Consider the following 5657-nt stretch of genomic DNA (forward strand, 5'->3'; position numbering starts at 1 on the left):
ATCGCAACACTGTTTCGAGTTGACTCAGCAACCGAAACCATCAAAACAGGGCCACCTTTCCGTTCAACAACCTACGTGGTAAAGGAATCGGCCAAATTACCATTTCCTTCTACATATTGTAATTTTCAAAGTACTGGAGCATCAATAATACAGGGACATTTTGCAGGATTCATGTGGTGTACTAAATGGTGATGTGTCTCTTCTATCTATTTGTTTAAACACTTTTTTTCCTTTCTCTATTATTCTAAATTTCTCAATTAATCAACAAAAACTGTGATAAATAGGATTCATTATTTAGAGTGCCCTATTTTGGTGTTGTAGGGAAAAGTATCCGATTCGGATGACCCTATCCCACTCTAAGGGTGATAGTACCTCAGCAACAACTGTAAAGAAAACTACTTAAGGTTTACTTCTTTATGAAAGCAAGAAAGAATGAAGAAATGCACTAACCGTTGCCTTGCGCTTAATGTCGAATCCAAACTCTTCTCTTTGCTGCTTGCTCCCAACTCCTTGCTCTTTTGCTGGCCCAGCTACAATGAGATCCTGCAAAATAACAAAGAAGGAAATTACAAGAAGCATGCAATCATAACTGATTCAAGGATTAGCATAAATCAAATATACAATTATCACAATACATCATTGAAACAAGTGCATATAGAAGAACCTTAATAGCTTTTATTAATGGAAGAAGTAAAGTTCTGAGAGTGTTACAACCATTGAAGGCCCCAATCCAGCAACACCTCCCAGCAGAAAGAATTTCTCCTCTTCACCTCCTTCAAGCAATCACCCAATAGTTCTATAGTGAAACCAACAGCATATCATTACTTTGCACAAAATTCCAGCCTCCTGAGCTCATAGGAGAGAGCTCAATATATAGATGAATTGAGAAAGGATGAGTCAGCTTGCAACTGATGTGTAGCTGCCTTGTGTCCTCTCTCTCTTCAGTTGATCTTCAGTTCTTGAGTCCACTTGGAGAACCTTGCTTCCACTTGGAGAAACAGAGCCTATGACTCATCACAAGGCGAAATCCCTGATCCAAGTGTCATTTTTGGAAGATTCCAGAGCAATGACTCAGTGTGCCACTTGTCCCATCTCGCTCAGCGCAGGTGGGCTTTGTTCTACCTGCTTTGCAACGCAGGTACACCATGGAGGAGTTGAGTTTCAGCGCAGAAGCCTAGTGGAGCACCTGCTTTGATTTCAGGATTGCTTGTTTTTGAGTGTTTTCAGGTGGAGAACTGATCTGAGAGCTGTTGGTTTGCTGACCTTGTTCCTCTAGGGGTAGGAACATCATGTTTAGGGACTTTGGATCCCTTGGATTATTGACAATTCATGCCTGATGCTGCAAGGCACAAAATTGTCTATAACAGATGCCCCCTAAAGTATGAGGTCGTTTATCGGGTGAAATGCTTTATTAGGAGGATCCGAAGTTCATTCAATCTGTTGAGAAGTGTCCTGTAATAAGATACAATACAATACATTATTTTTCATACTTTTTCATGATCTAGCTGAGGCGGGCATTCCCATGCTCAGCTTTATAAATTCATTTTGGTACATAGAACAGACGATCGTCTGATGGTAGACTGATAATTCTCTGCTGAAATTATCATCCTTTGAGAAGGATGATCATCTGCTGTAATGATGTACACATCAAATGTCTTTATATCCTGAATATATATCGCAGCCCGGATGGATGAAACTAGATCCGGGGTCTTCAATCTCTTCCGATCTTCACTCGATGTACAAGTCGATCCATGTGAGAATTTCCTGAAGTCGAACATGGAAAGACATCGCTTGATTACCGGTCAATGATGTAAACCGTTAACAAGCGCGAGAGGAATCACCGATAAGGATGATGACCCTCAAGGTACAGCAGTACAATTCACATGGTGGGAATAAAGGACTTGGCGTCGACCACCATGAAAAATCCTCCGGTCGAAGGTCATTGATGTATACCTGTCGCCGGAAGTGAGAAACTTGCCATTGAGGCATGCAAGCTTCAAAGTACTGAAGGGGTTGTTCCTAGATCAACTCCTTGGATAATGAGCTGATGTCGACAAGGAGCGATCCGTCAAAGGAGGGCCTTAATGAATCCCACATCATTGACACGGAACGGAGCTAGTGATTGTGATGAGGTGAAAACAAACTGTGATGTATGATTCAGGGTGGCGGTCATGAAATGGATGAAGGACAATGTATGGCAGTGGATGGGACACGGTTGACTCTTTGCAGAACAACATCTCTTGAACATATAACGACACTGATGTGATGGATTGGTAGCATTACCCCAAATGTGGATGGTGTGGCGAGGACCATGGTGATGAGACCGGTGAATGAAACAACCCAACCCGATGTGGTACGGAGGACAAAGTGTCATGTTCAAGAGCGACTTGCTACCATTAAAGCTGTGAGGTTCTCCCAATTTTTCCCCAATCATTGGTGACCAATACCTCTTTATTTTTGTCAAGCTTGAGGAGGATAACATATGCTTGTTCTATAACCTGCCCTTCGGGCAAGCCCATCGCTATGTTTTAACGAGCTTAGCGATAGGGAAACTCGTTCTCCTCTAAAGACAAGTTTGTCGCTATTTAATGAATTTAACGAGTCTAACGACAAGGATAACTCGGTCCTTTTCATTTTTAGAGAGTCTGAAAAGGTACGTAAAGTCAACTCCAGAATTCCTTTTTCGTCATCTAATCCCTTAAGTCCGAAAAAGTATAAAACAATATAGAAGGGATGAGTTTCGGTACTTTTAACGAGCCGAACAAAACAAGCGCTCGATCTTTTTGTGCAATAATCCCTCAGGTCCAAAAAGATTAAAATCTAGAGGAGGGATAGCTCTTCCGGTCGTTTAACGAGCTGGAAGGCCAAAACTCGGCAAACTTTTCATATTTTACGAGTCAGGAGAAAAGAGCTCAAAGAAGACTCGTCTTTTGAGGAACGAGTGATAAACACGGATAGCAGCAGATTCCAGGTACATGTTGGAATTTTCCAATCACGGCAGTGTCACAAGGATGGCTAAGTGAAATCACTCTTCGCAGCTGTTCCTCAAAATGGGTAAACAAACATATGGAGATGAACGATTGGCCAAATGAACGGATGGAGGTGAGACTGCAAGAACACGACCAAGGGCTTTAATATGGCTGTCAAAGGTTACATTTACCAAGGTTATTTACCGTTTCATTTTTTCTGGGTGAGCTCGAACTCTAGGGGAAGATTGCTCACAACTTATGTTTATTTTTTAACGAGCATGAACTATGTGCTAAAACTGCTCGGATCTTGCGTTTATTTTTTAACGAGCATGAACTGTGTGCTAAAACTGCTCGATTATACCAGTCATAATACAAGAAATGCCTCAGGTGAGATAGCTATTTTTTAAGGAGCTTTATCTCACGAAGCTATGCTCCTATTTGGCAAGTTTTAACTTTTGCCCCTCATCCTTTCTTTATGCAAGCTGGAAACGGCTAATCCTACGAGTTTAAAGGGTTAGACCTACAGGTTTAAAGGGAGGACCTAAAAATTTAAAAAATAAATAGTCGTCCCATGCTTGCACTCCAAAAGGTTTGCATGCCCCCAGGTATAAAGTATAATTTCGAGGCGCTGCCTCTTTCTTATTATCCGAAAAATGGTTTTATTTGCTGCCGCAAACTAAACTCTTTTTTCCGGTGATGTCTACCATTAGGTTACTACAGATGGCGACCACTTGTTGCAGCAATAGAATCTCTTTCTTTGGAGGCTGCCCCTACTTATCCTTCAAAACATATGTTTTAATGGGTGAGGCTTGTCTTCAAAGATGGTTACTACTTGCTACCGCAAATGGTCCCCTTCCTCGGTATCCTGATTATCTAGACAAGGGGAGCGAGAAGCTGATTATCTCACTCACATAACTTTGACAAAAGAATCTTATTCTAGAACAACCCTCTCTTCCTTCTTTCGGACAGGGTATGGACTAGTCATATTCTTCTGCAGAAATTAACTTTGTACCCAAGGTTTCCTCTGCCCAAGGCAGGCCAGGGTGCATGCCCCCTGGGTCCCAGTTCTTTCTTCCGAATCACTCGCATTCATCGGGAAGTAGAACCGGGGGTGGAGGCATTCCTTGAGCGAATAAACCGTTAAGGGATGGTATTTGACTATTTGCGATGCGTGATCCTGGAAATGAAAGTTGGTCTACGAGCTTGACCATCCTTCCTTCGTGCGGAAAACACATAACTCTGAAGAGTGAGGACACTATCGCCTCCATGCAATATATATAGTCTCGTCCAAGGAGTAAGTTATAAACCAAGGGTCCTTGGACGACCATGACGTTCATATGAACTGTCTTCCCCCTCAATGTAATGGGAACATTGGGGAGAATCCCTAACGGGCGACTGGTTCCTTTATCAAAACCTGATAGATTTCTCATCTCAGGTAAGAGCGCTGGGGAACCCAGTGCTTTCCAAGCAACAGAGGAAAGGATACTCACAGATGCCCCTTCATCAATGATAGTTCCAGCCATCACCATTCTGTAGATTTGGACGATGATTCTGAATGGGATACTGGCTGGTAACCGGGGTCTGCCTAGTTGATTCCAATCAAAGGATACAACTAGGTTGCTTGGTGGCGGGACCGAATACACGGCCGGATACGACCCTGACGATGTTCCTTCCTGCGATAAAGGAATGGGCGCATTGCCCTGATGCTCATCAGAGTCTGTGTTGACGAAAAGAATATGGATGGTGTCATCCTTACTCTCTTCAGTGAGGGTGTCATTTGAAGATGAATCTTCAATGACGGTGTCATTTGAGGATGAAACCTCTGAAGGAAGAACCGGGTCAACTGCCGTATCGACCTTTAGACTTTTGTCTGGTCTAGATTCAGTTGGTTCATTCTCAATGACTGACACTTCAGCTGACCACTTGATCTGGCCAGCTGGATTTTCAACTATCGAGGGACTTGGCGTGAGTTTTTGGTATCCAGGAGGAAGTCGTAACGGTGAAACCGGATGATCTTCTAAAACTCTCTCTGCCTCATCTAAGAATGGACAACGGTGGATGGCGTGATCGCCTTCACACAGCATGCAGGGTGATCTTGGTCTCCCTTTTCATCCTTCACTCTCGCTAGTTGACGGACTGCAATCAACATGACTACCAGAGGTTGATGCTACCGGATTGTGCAACCTGGGGGACCAGTCCCTTAGTATCCGGGGAATACAAGGACAATCACGGTGGAAGTGGGTCCCTTTGCAAATGACACATGGCGATTTAGGCCCGGTCGGTGCAGTGTGTGGATTTTTGTCAGATGTCTTTTGCTTGCCCCCAGTCGCCTTCGCCATAGGCCCCTTCTGCTTCTTTTCTCTCTTCTTCTTTTCCTTCTTCTCCATGGGAGGCTGACTTTTGTCGGCTCTACCTTGTGAAGATGAAGGATCAGAGGAAGAATTGTAAGAAGTGGAAGGCTGGTGGGCAGCTCTAGACTGGTCTGACTGTTGATTCGACTGCTCAGGATTTGTGCTGGTCTGAACTACATTAGTTGAAAAGAGCCATACAGGTAGGCCAATTATCAATCCTGGAAGTGACAATGTGGCCATATGGGGCGCACCAACATCTCCCCAAGAGGAGAAGGGATTGGGATTTCCGCCAAGGTGACTTCCTTGGTTGGTGGACTCCATACTTTTCAACTTAAAG

The sequence above is a fragment of the Pinus tabuliformis genome, chromosome 3_2, assembly GCF_031772625.1.
Source record: "Pinus tabuliformis cultivar Carrire ecotype Pingquan chromosome 3_2, CPIR1, whole genome shotgun sequence".
Taxonomy (NCBI): domain Eukaryota; kingdom Viridiplantae; phylum Streptophyta; class Pinopsida; order Pinales; family Pinaceae; genus Pinus; species Pinus tabuliformis.